We start from the raw sequence: 13843 nt of genomic DNA on the forward strand, positions 1-13843 counted from the left end.
CTTCGTATGAGTAAAAAATTTTCATCTTCCTCTTCTTATTTGATTTCAAGTTTCAGGTTGCCACAGTATAACGCTCATTATTCGTTATTTCTGAACTCGGCTTCATAGATACGCATTATATGACGTTGACTAAATTCACTTTCATATCCATTGAATTTGATTATCAAGTTAAAGTTTATTACTTATCGATACTGATACCCGCATGCACGGCTGGATGACTTGGAGGATTACATTCAGCGGCTATAATGGCCATTAGAACAATTTGAGTGACACATATAAAAATTATGGTATTTTGTAGGGATGGTGTGAACGTGAGGTTCACGTTCGCGTTCTGTTTGTGAAGTGAACCTCAGAAATTTAGAGGTTCACGTTCACAAACGAACCTTGGTAGGTTCTGCACTGTGAACCTTTTTCATATATCACAATTTCACCTCATTACATAATATTTGTTGCAATTCATTTTTTTGCATTTCAGCTGCGGGCCACTCTATGCATGGCGCTGGCAGCATATAAAAATCAACAGTAATTGAACATTCACCTTGACAATCTCAAAAATTTTACTTGCTTTGTTACAAAGTTGTTTGTTACAAACTTTCTATTTGTGAATATGTAGTGACTCTCTACTGTGAGTTTGACCCGCAATCACGCAACATCAAGAACGAAATACACTACATATAGCTAGTCAGCGAATGATGCTTATTCCACCAATCGATGAAATTGATGTCGTTCTCTGTTGTAAAAAAACTAGCAGGCGTACAGGGTTATTCTTGACTACATTGTACCATAAAAACCAAATCCGTGCGATTGGGGTGTTGGCTACTGCTGTATAACTTGTTTTACACCCTGTTTCACACTCTGCTCAATGTAAACGTAGTAATACTCGGACGCCGAATACATTGCCCGGTCTGGCCTAGACCGTTACGGCGTAAGCTTACCTTGCAGGACCTCGTCGAAATTGTTGGCAAAGCGACGGAAGATATTGATTTTATGGGATTAATATATCATTTCATTATCCCAGTTGATACATTTGGCGACGTTTAAAACGTCAATATTGACTTGAGCATTGTGGCATTACGTGGCTGAGTTGTCGCTAGGTATCGTGACATTAATATAGCCATATAGGTTATCACTTCACTGAAATGTAGGATAGGAATTACCAATATGTCGTTATATGACGTCATGAGGTTCACGTTCGCGTTCACACGGAACCTTTTGAAAAGGTTCGCGTTCACACGAACCTGAACCTTTCAGAGGTTCACACCATCCCTAGTATTTTGCATCAATACTGAACAGTTGGTAGTCGAATAGACATTGCGATAATTAAATACAGTCGACTAAATATTTGATAATGTCTCCTTGTCTTCGCAATGAATCGCCACAGCAAAGGTAACATATAAGCGATAGTTAGTATAGTTTTCTTGGGGAGGGTACTCTCAAGCAATGTTCTCTCTAAGCTGCGCACGTGCGCAAATGCGCAGTGCTGACACGGTCTCTGCGCAAGGAAAATCTAAGTTGCGCACAAAACATCCGTAGGGATGACCGTTTTGTTAGTCGTTACGCACTGTTGTCCAAGGATCTGCGCAGTGAGTTGGTGAGTGTGCGCAGGCTCGTCAAAAATTAGAGGGAACATTGCTCTCAAGCACCATGTATGAGCTACATAGACATTAGTGGATTAGAGTCTGAGGTGCTTAGCAAAGCACACGTGTGATTTGCTGACGAATTCGACAACTTCATATATGATGACATGTCCGCTGGTACACCTCTGATAACGGCCCTAGACACATGTTGATGCAGTTCACTCTCGTCGTGACGTCCCGTATTAACTGGAATTGACATCACTCCGTCCGTAAACATATCTAGAGATAGGAACTTAGACGGGAACCATGGATTCATTCATAATTACCAATCATTGCACATAAGCTAGGGTTACCACATGTCCTCTTTTAAGAGGATTGTCGCTTTTCTTAATAACTTTTTTGAAAGTGACCTCGGAGGACGCCCAAATGTCCTCTTTTTTGTAAGTTTGTCGTCTTTTTTGAAAATTTCTGTTGAATAGACCGTAGAATTCGGCTGAAATATAGGAAATCAGTACTCAATAACGTTCCGACGAGTATTTCGGGAGTTGGGCCAGAAAGTTGACCTTACAGTCAACCAACGGAAAGTCTCGTAGAAAGCCGGTAATTCGGGATTTGAGCAGGAATGTGGACAGGATTTTCCTCCAGTATTGCAAGTCTGAAAATTTAGAAAAAGTGTCCTCTTTTTAGATTTCCAAAATATGGTAACCCTAATGTAAGCACTTGTTCACGTGGTAAGATGGTAGTGTTTCATCTTGCTATCTTTGCCCTTTCAAACTATTTTCAAATTGTCGGTGCGAGCTGCATCGGCTGAGCGGCCGAAATAGTCTGCAACAGACTTATTATTCACTTCTTTCAATGGTGGGCTATCACTGGCCTACTCGCTTTGTGAACCCTTTTACTGCGTTTTGATGTGACAACAACCGACAAGATAGCGTAATGGTTAAGCGTCCAGCTTATTGATCGGTAGGTCGTGGGTTCGATTCCCGGCCGGGGTCAGACCAAAGACCTGGTTAGTAACACTGGTATCCATGGCTTCCCTGCTTGGCGCTCATGCATTACTGGGATAGCATGGAGGGGTGGTGCATGACTTAAAAAGCTGTAAAGGCTATATCTGCACTTCCTTGTCCAGCGGCATATGCACACCACGTACTCATGGTATGCATATGCGCAGATCGTGCAAAAAATTCAAGGTCAAAAATAAAGTACGTCCTTTCCTAAAAACAATAAATTCCATGGTATAGTTACCAACTTCCGCTGCCATCAGACGGGATGATGGCTTATGCACAGAGTTGCCATCGACATTGACGCAAACATAAGGACAGTCGAAAATGAGATTGGTATTAAAAAGCGTTTCTGTACATACGCTGTAGGTATACAAGCCGTGGCATATCACATTCCATACTTTTCGTCAGAATTAACCTGCTCCAGCAATTCCTTGTTATGATAAAGTGCTTCATGGATCTCACGACAGCTCATATCTAGGTTTACCTTTATTCGGGGCCGAAACAACACTTCGCCAAAATAAAACTTGGTCTTGGGACCCCCATATTGTGATAAACCAAACTTTTCACCTCGTTGTGATTTGAGGCGTCAACCAAGATGGATAAACGCTCTACCAAGTTTAGATTAAATCATTTTGAGTGTGTGTAACAAGAACTCCAGCAACAATGCTTGTAGCCTTGGTTCTGGCCGAAGCACACTTCTTGGTGATGTTGGAGTCGAAAAATATATATATTTGAACAATTGCGATGTGCAATCGTTGCCGAGGAATGATTGTTGGTGTTTGCAGTATGGAATGCCCAGATACCCTCAGCAGCAGCTGCCTTGTAGTCTGTGGTCGTTGGTGCTAATCTAGGGTTACCATATTTTGGTGAAACAAATTCCGGACACTCTTTAGCGCCCACTAGCGGATTTCAAAATGAGGTGTGACACATTGACCGTCAATATGACGTCACACTAGCAAAGCAATGCCCATCGACTGTATAAGTGTATATACCACGGGCGGTCAACCTTTTCGGCCGAAGGGCCACATGAGATTAACGAACCATTGCGTGGGCCACGTGTAGTTAATAACCATGTGTTAGGTAACGGCGAAAACAATGCTTATAACGCGCCAAAATCGATTACAATTGTGTCATGAAAAGTCAGTGTGCAGTGCACTCAGGTCCCAACCGCTGCGAAAATTTCTAAAAGTTTATGAACGTATTCCGTCAATAATAATGTCACTTGCATATATTGCGAGTCGAATTTATATACCGCTAGGCTCATTTGGCAAAGACCTGATTAATCGGTTCTTGGGCATATAAATATCTAATATTTCGGGCTTCGGGAAATATGCGTCTAACATTTTGCGCAAAGGTTTTATCGCCAACGATCTTTCTGCCATCGCAGACTAGAACATGTTGGACGACACGTTCTCATAATTTCGAATATAGTCATACTCAATGTTCCCTCTAAGCTGAGCACGTGCGCAAATGCGCAGTGCTGAAACGGTCTCTGCGCACAGACAATCTAAGCTGCGCACAAAAAATCCGAAGCGTTGCGCAATGTTCTCCAAGGGAGCGCGCAGACTCGTGAAAAATCAGAGGGAACATTGCCAGGGGCGAATAGTGTTATCGCTGAAGCCTGAAACCGAGGTACAAGTGCGATCCATAAAGGTAAATATTACGCTCCGTGAAGAAATGATAATTTGCAATGTCGTGCGTCTCACGAAAAAGACTTTTCTTATAGTATGGTCTCGTACGCGTGAGCGATACTGATATCAGTTCAATAGCGCAATCTTTTCATGAAATGGCGAAATAACATGGTTTAAGTTATAAATAACAATGGGCTAGCTCGAAGTTAATAGACGAGAAACCAACGAATAGTCTTCTCCGCGTTGCATGAACATTGCGTAAGATTTACTGTACAATTACATTCTATGAATTTTCGAAGTCATCACTCCCATCAGGCAAATCTGATCACTGTACGTCTACCTAGTAGTGATATATGTCACCACGTGCCGTATATGGATCTATTGTGACGTCACAGATGGTCGCACAAAATTACGAGTCGTCGTCTACTCGCGGTTATAGGCGTCCGCGTCCATTTGTGTCGCTACAAGTGTTTTGGCTTGCTGCTTGCTTGTGTGGCCAACGTTGACTGAATACTCGCTAATTCTGCTTAGCACTGTTTGTACTGACCTCTTTTAATGGTGGCAAAACGAATGTTTAGTTTCTCATCCGCTCACCAAGCCAAATTTACAAAAAACTGTCTTGAAATACCAACGGGTACGCCCGAAGATATGCTTAATTATTATTTAGGGGTCTTACCTTTTCCAACACACCTCACTCGATCAGCTCTACCGGTAAATCTGATTACGTGAGCAGAGAGAGCAAAAAAATTGATAGCAATTTACCGATTCAATCATGAATTATAGAAAATTTTCACACTTGGCGCGTTTAGATCACACGTCCGTTAATCGGACACCCAATGCAGATGACCATGTTGCGGCAAAAAGCATAAATCCCGAGGGGGGTCTGGGGGGCGAAGCCCCCCATCAGTTAGGTTTATCATCCTATGGGGGGCCTGGTTGCGCACTGTTGTCCAAGGGCCTGCGCAGTGAGCTGGCGTGTTTGCGCAGACTCGTGAAAAATTAGAGGAAACATTGGTCATACTCCATTCTGTAAATTGGGCGTATTTTTTTAATTTTAATCTTCAGGTGGGTACCAATACTAAAACAAAGAAATCGAGTGACAATAAATCGCGAGAAGTTCTAAGAAAAATATCAAGTCAAATAAATCGGCCACGAAATATCATACTGTTTGGTCATATACGAAGATCCACGGAAAATCTGGCTAGCCCCTAGCTACGTCAAGGCGTCGGAACTGACATTTTAGTCATCAACATCATACATTCCGTGGTCAGACTAATCGAATTTTTAGTTTGCGTCGCCAGTTCACAATAAATTACCTGGCCAATTAATTTTTCGTGTTATAACTAATTTCGAGAATTAAGGTCGCGGGCCACTCAAAACCTTCTCGCGGGCCATTGGGCGCGCGGTCCACGGGTTGGCCGCCCCTGGTATACACTATACAGGAATGGAGTGGAACATAGTGGTGCCTGGTGCCCATAACAATATCATTATACGTTGCATGAACTCGCGTGCGGCGCGAAAAACAATTTTGAATAGCATAAATCTGCTTGAAAATTATATTGTTTATGTTGATTTACGAAAATCTTTCGAGTCTGCTTCAAGCCTTCAAAATTCCGGACATTTAGGCATATTTTAGAAATTCCTCCCGGACGCAGATTTTTCAGTGAAATTCCGGACATGTCCGGGAAATTCCGGACGTATGGCAACCCTATGCTAATCGAATTGTGAAAAAATTATTCATCGACTGGTTTGATACGTTTGAATTATCTCTCATAATCGTCACGAAAAACGTTTTATGTCTGCTCATTTTAACTAATCAGATATAGCGATATTAGTAGCTAAAACTATATGTACACTATAATTTAGATAAATTTAGTAACGATTTATAGCTTTACTAGCCTACTTTTGAACACAAGTGTCAACTGTCCTGCCCCCTTTTTGTGTACGCAATAATGCTGTCTTCCCCACAGGTTATTCTGCAGTAGACTAAACAGAAGAACCCTGGTACTGCTGTTTACTGCTAAAATGACGTCCGCTGCGATAGCTTGGTACAGTCGAGACTGCTACACCACTCACTGCCCTAGCCATATCACCACTTCGAAGTCAAATCCTTTGGTGTGTACGCGACCCGGCAGTTCATTTCATATATGATGTCATGAAGTATCGACGCAAAAGCAAAATTTTACAATATTATGCAACACAGATGTCAGAGGAAAAACGATCGAAGTTCTGTAGTTGTTGAAAATAAGACAAAATAAGGACGCTAGTCGAAAATAAGGTCATTTCTTAGAAATAAGGACAGTTGAGTTTTCTAAGACGTGGCCCTTCAAAATAAGGACAAATCTTGGTAATAAGGACGGTATGGCAACCCTGCTTATGCAGCTAACAAGTGCTCACTGCGCGTAATACTATCTGAGTCCTGCTGAGCCTTTACACCAGAAAACCGAAACCTCGCGACGAGCTCTCTACGCTGATAGCAGGATGAGCCGCTAAATCTAGACACGTCCGCACACCTCGACGGTCAGTCGCAAATGAACGAAAAACTGGTAATATTTCAAGACTTTTCCAACCGAATATAAAAGCATAAAATATAGCTTTGCGTTATAATATGAGTAATGCTATATTTAGAATTAAAACACAATTTACATTCTACACCGAATAGTCGGTGTAGTGGAAACACTATAGAAGATGAAGATTTGGACTTGTTCTTGTGGATTTTATGAATTGACGAATTGACTCCATAATTAATGAGAGGTTCGTATTATTCTTAAAATACTTCTTGTTCTACGCGCGGTTCAATGCGAGTCGATTGATGATTTCAATATAGTAGTGTCATTTAATTGTGACCTTGTCCCCACAGTACAGATGCAAATAGCAGAGGAAAATGATGCGCTCCATAAAGAAATACCGATTTGAAATGGTTTTCTCCTCAGCACGAAGGAAATATGTTTCTCCTAGGCCTACGTTTGGGCGAATCCAAAATCTTTCCACTATACCGACAGCCCTGATGGCATGTCAAGAAATACCAGCATGCAACAAAGGGGACTGATAACAATTGGCCTACTAAAAGATGCAGGTCAGCAGCGTTGATACCGTGCTGCATCGACGCTACCAGTGAATTTGATCACATGGATTGAGATACGATTATTATTTGTCTTAATATTCAAAACTATACTGATATTAATCACTAAATTCACTCAAGAATGTGAAAATTTATTGCGCTTCGAGCGACTATAGAATACGAGTCCCCGTGTCTATTCATAACATGACTACACAGTCCAGTGGCGGCTCGTCCTATAGGGCAACTGGGGCATTGCCCCACCTAAAATTCTGTTCAATAACAATTTAACCATTTATAGACGCACAGCAATCAATATATACCGAGATCACAGCGAAACCCGCGTTCTTCTTGTGCTTTCGCTGGCAAACGCCCATACATAGCGAAGTCTCTGCGAAAATCGAATTCTCTTCTGTGTTTTCGCTTTGTGAATGCCTAGCCGGGGCTTGCCCCGGTAGCGCTCATAACAAGCTTTCACTATCTATTCTCTCAAAGCCGCGCACAATAAAGAAACGGTGATTTACTCTCTCCTATTCGTAAAATGGCCGAGCAACCGGGGCAAATATGCCTACTCGCCCCTAAGGTGTGATGTAACAATCGTATCTATATCTGAACTCGGTTACCGTAATATGCGTTGAGTCGACCTTTGCTGGTATAGGTCGATTTTGACGGTGTTTCGCACCATGATAATTCTTGAAACTTGGTATGATATGTCGTGAAGGTAGTATTTAACACTGCTCCAAGTTTCAGGCTTGCTACTTAAAGATAATGGTAGTAATTCCGTTTCCGAAGTTCAGTGTGTGCTGATGTATCATGTACATAGTACAGCAAACGGATTTTACTCAAAAGCCGGTATTGGTCTCCATTGATTTTGACGATGTTCTATACCGAGATCGGTCATGACATTTGGCACGGTAAGTGTTAATATCGACCGATTTAACAAGTTTTAAGTTTGTCACTGAACTATGTGGGTGGTAATTTCGTTTCCAAAGTCAAGTAAGAGCTGACTCTTCATTTATCGCCAACAAATTTACGCAAAAGCCGTTATTGGTGTCTATTGATTTTAACGATGTTCCATACCTAGATCTGTCATGAGCTTTCACACGGTATGTCTTGATTTTAGTATCGAACGCGGTGCCAAGTCTTAAAGTTGACACTCAATGATTGAGGCAGTTATTTCGTTTTCGAGGTCGAGTATGGTAGAGATGCGCGCTGATCTGATACTTAGCCTACCTACGTCATTGCGGATCTCACGCAAAAGCCGGTGTCGGTCTGTGCTAATCTATAGTCTGCGTTCCATAACGAGATCGGTGATGATATTTCCAATGGTATATCTCGATGATCGCATGAAACAGCTAACTAAGATTCTCGGTTTGCATTCAAGTATTCGCATAATTTTATGTTCGCCAATGTCCATTTCACTGTGAAATTGTGGCCTTCAAACCATTTGCTTACAATCCCCTGTCAATTGCGATAGCTATTTCATTTTCGATGTCGGCTAACAGCTGATCATTCGATCAGCCTATTCCTCGATCTATTTTACTCAAAGTTCGGTGTTCGTCTGTTTGCATTGATTTTGACAGTGTACCATACCGGAATGGGTTATGAGATTGCGTATGCTACTTCTCGATGATTTCTTGTAACAGTATACTAAGTTACGGCTTTTATTCATGTATTTATATATTAATATATTTTCCAACGGCGATTTCGCAGCAGACTTATAGACAGTAAGCCGTATGTGTTGTGTCACAGTCTCCAGTTTCAAGGCCAAAATGTCCTACGTTGTTCCGAGACCGAAGTTCCGAGGCTGCTGTCCTTAGTTCTTCAAAGACCATTCAAATTGATGTTCTGGATTCAATATGACAGGCCCAATCTATGAGATAACAATTGCGTATGTGTCCGAACTCGTTGACCTTTCCAGTTAGGCTTACGCAATCTCTCGAGTTCTAGTCATTGGAATTAGTCAGGTCAAGTCAAGTGCGAACACGAATCGTATTGAATCTTTATTCCGTACGTAGTTTACGCAGTTGCCTTTAGAGCGAAAATGAGAGGTCTAGAAGTTGTCCAGTCTATTGATCCAATCGTACGCCGGGTGCCTCCGCTTTGGTTGCCTATTATCACGTGGTCGTAACCAGAGATGGCCACAGTCCGGTTCAGGAGCAGGAGCAGGATTTCAATGTTTTTTTACCTGGCCGGACTGGATCCGGATTTCGAATTTGGGGTGACGGTCGGATTTTAGGGTCTATCGATTTGCGTAATCTATAACTCTACCATGAAATCAAAACGCATGCTACTAAGGATGACCTGATACTTGATTCGTGGCATAGGGACGATTCTTAGTTCACGTACATTTTGTAAAATAATCCTTTGATTAAAAATAAATGAATAAAACATTTGTTACCACACTTCAAGTCACGGCTCACCGGCAAACCTCTCGCGGCACCTACGTTAAAATCACTGTTGTCGGGAAATTCATGTGACCATCATAAAGTCACTTTTTTACGTTGGAAAACGCCATTGTGACGTCATATTGATAAAAGTCGCTCGCAGCCCTTGCCCCACCACCCGATATTGTCACGAGCCGCCACTGCTACACACGATTTTGCTGCGTATGTGGTCAGCTGATATCACTAAATAGATTGGTCGGGAGTTCACCCGCATATGAAATCGGCAGTTTAGCATGGGTATTTGGCCTCCATTTAGTTCATTACGACTATGCACTGGAATGCGGCCGTATATGCTAGATAAATAATGAAAATGCGGCCGTAATTTTTAGAAAGGTTGGCCACTAGGATCATGGCTTGAAAAAAAATCAAAATTTTGTGTCCTGATTTCAAAATTCACAAAAGTTACGACTGTTAAAACTGGGTGTTTGAAAAGGCAAAAGTAGAACAACTCACGATGATTTCAGCGGTCTAGAAACCCGATTAGAGGAGTAGGATGTATAGGAAAATTTGATAATGTCATATATCATATGTGACACAGCATCTGTTGATACTGGACGGCGGAATGGCGTTATTTCGAAACTGCAAAATGCACTGATGAGCAAGGGTTTCACAAACAACAACATATTAGTTGTCAACATCATAATATCGATCATTACAACACATATTAGTATTCTTCAATCCAACGTCTTCAACAAATTCTACTCTCAGCTACAAATTTGGAGATGATGTGGTAAAATAATACAAAAACTTAGCACAATCTACCAAGCCAGAATTTCAGATGAAAGTATCAGAAAACGGCGGATGGAGGGATGATTTTAATTTTATCTATGAGCTGTGCAGAGCATGCCGCTCTTCCAAAGAAAATAGTAGATTACCACTAATCAACTGGTATAAACTTCCATCTCCACGCAATGCGAGATGGAGCTCAAGGGACACGATTGCGTAGGCATATCCAACGCAATTATGTGATCTAAACTCTTCGTGTATTGCCTATTCTATTGGAATAACATTTTGACTGTGGTACTAAAGTTTCTAAAATTTACTCCAATGTCGCCATTTTCCTTTAAGACATGTTGCTTCCGGATTACGTGGGTATGTACCGGTTTTACTGTGAATAAAGAATATAATATTAATAACGCATAACAATTCAAAAATCGTTTGTCAATCACGCATAAATAATATATTTAGAATCTCATATTGGAATCAGTCATGATGACTAGCACATCTAGATACCGAGGATCATTACACAATGGACGAGTTTCCCTTATACGAATAACTGATTGACTGACACCGATATTCTGCCACGTGTAATCGATTCTGTAGATGCTATCACGGACGAGCGGCGAAGAAGAACAATCAAAAAGTAGAAGCAGAAGCCTGAGAAGCGATATCAATTTTGTACAAGTAAATGTGGCCGGGGCCAAACTATATGGTAAAAAAATCTTCGGCGCTGGATATAAGCAGTAAACTACAAAACTGAAACTTTCAAAAACAGATTTGCCACATCATGACATTTTCTACACCATTTGTGTTGGTGTGGTATGCTTATGAGTAGGCCTATTCTCGAAGTGCAAACACAGTCGTGATTTATTCATGACAAGCTATCAGCTCTATGTGCTTGCACTTGTTGCTCACACTAACATCTTGCTTATAGAAATCAGGAGCGACAGATTCACGCAATTACATTGTGATTTTGTCCACAACAATAATTGGATTGAACATTGATGGAGCATAACTGGCGATGTTGGATATAAGTTGAATAAGGTTAAAGCTATTTATAGTACGGTTTATATAACCCTACATCTATAATAATCAAACCATGAAACGAATAAATTTCTTACAGAATACTCGACGTCCGTTCACGGGAAACTGGTCAATCTTTAACGAATTTAACAGTCTATCGATCGAGGACGCAACCTTTTGTGTTTGATTGTCGTATCCTACGTAGATATGCTATAAACGCAGCTCGCCATTATTCCTGCATCTGTTCAGGCTTGGGTTATATTTGTCCTTGTACCATGCTATAAGAACGGCAAGAGGACTGAGGAGTAAACCTTTCGCTACATTCTAGAGTTGGTATGCAGACGCTCGAAGGTCTCGATCGAAACGATCTGAGATGCTTGGATCGTATCATGGTACTTATTGCAAAGTTTTGAGCTGAATTTGCCTGATATGTATTTTTTTCACAAGCACAACCATGGTTTCCGGTGGATTTTGTTTTTGCAATTACTCTAACACGGTGATACAGTTAGACGCTTTATAGCACAGCAAAGCTGTAAACGTTGACCCGTAGAACTGAAAGTCCAGTGTGAGATCGCTGGCATCTCAAACATATAATAATGCAGCAGTAAACAAGATTAAATCTAGCGGCACGTAACAGTGACAAGAATATGCCAAAATACGTATCTTTTATTTGTAGAAATAACCATATGCCATATTCTTAGCTCATAGGCCACTTTTAAATATACCATCGAGGCGTAGCGCCTTTATTTAGTTTACGGCATTTATTCGAAACATATAGCTCCAAATAGAGGCTACGCACCTTAATCAGGAATCAGAAAAGACCGAAATTATCCTACGTCTTCTCCATTGAAGATAAGTAAAATATGAAAGACACCGGAAGAAAAGTAGTTGTCGTAATCTCCAGAGATCAGATCTATGTTTGTCGCTAGTATTCAGTATCATTGTAGTTCAAGGTATGATGAGTCGGCTAGATTCACACCTCGACTCATCTTTTTAACGTGGCTTGACTTGACACTGATTCGGTATTCAGAAATGTGGATTGACTCGCGACTCGAGGATCAGTTTTGAAGTCAATAATAATTCGTTGGGTGATCAGTGTAGACTTTTTGCACACAGTAATTCTTATGGATGCATGGGTGGGTTTGGTATTGCATCATATCAATATTCTACATTCTGAAGTTCCATATTTTTTCCTCTATTAGGATGGTGTTATAGACTGGTACCACACGCTTTAGGATGCATAATTGTCGTCATCGTTGCTCCATTCAGAATGCTTAGCGACTAAATCATCTTGCAAGTTGACTTGACATGACTTGACTGACTCGAGTCACCCATAATTTCAGGCGACTTGAATTGACTCAAGTCAAAATGTGCAATGACTTTATTTATATGACGTGTAACCGAAGGTCAATGCGAATTCCCAGAAAGATCATTATTCAACTATATGTGTAGAGTTCAATCGCTTTTGCATCGCATATATGCTATATATAAATACGGTCAGCAATTGCAACATTTTCAGATAAAGTTCTAATTAAATCAGAATCATGGCAGAATATGATGGGGAAATCAAGTCCGAGTTCGATTTATTTTCCTCGATTTTTTACGGGCCAGATGATTTGGAATACATCCGAACTATTGGAAAGGGGGGGATGTCAAATGTAGATTTGTACCGTCTTCATAAGGAGAACTATCCGTCTCACGTGGCAGTGAAGACATTGATACGGAAAGTTTTGTCGGATGAGTAAGCTGAATTGTGTGTATCTGTTATGCTTAACTGTTATTGCGTCACTGCTTGATTTTCCGCTGTAAATTCAGACAAGTTCAGGCACGTCCTCGTCATTGCTTTGAGCTGTTAGCCCAATGTGCGATGAAAGTAAACAACCAATGAAGAAATCATTGAACTTATATGCCTCTGATACTACTTTGTGTTAGGATTTGAGTGACTGGGGAACCCACACGACGATTTGGAATGATGCGGTGATGTTACCTAATCCCATGATACGAATATCCGCTTTATAGTATACGAATTTAAAGTAGGGAATAGTGAGGCACATTGGACACAGGGGCACGTGTTCCGGTTTGTACGGCCTACATCAGGGTTCGCCAACTCGAATCAAGTCGCGTGCCACCTTTTAAAATTCGTAGAAGCCGCGGGCCGCATGAATTCAATATTGCGATAAAAATAGGCCACTCAGTTTAACAGTCTCGCTTTTATAACTTTACAGCAGTACAACGCTGTGCTGTCTAACATGGTCGACGGGCATATAGTTATCACAGAAGAAATAATATTTTAACAAGGAAATACAAATAGCCTACAACAAAAAATATCATGAACATCACTTTTATTCTATTTCGAACTATGAGCTGCTCACGATTACTGACA

Source organism: Botryllus schlosseri, chromosome 15 (assembly GCF_051294905.1).
Source record: "Botryllus schlosseri isolate E-star chromosome 15, Bs_hap1, whole genome shotgun sequence".
In the NCBI taxonomy this organism is placed as follows: Eukaryota; Metazoa; Chordata; class Ascidiacea; order Stolidobranchia; family Styelidae; genus Botryllus; species Botryllus schlosseri.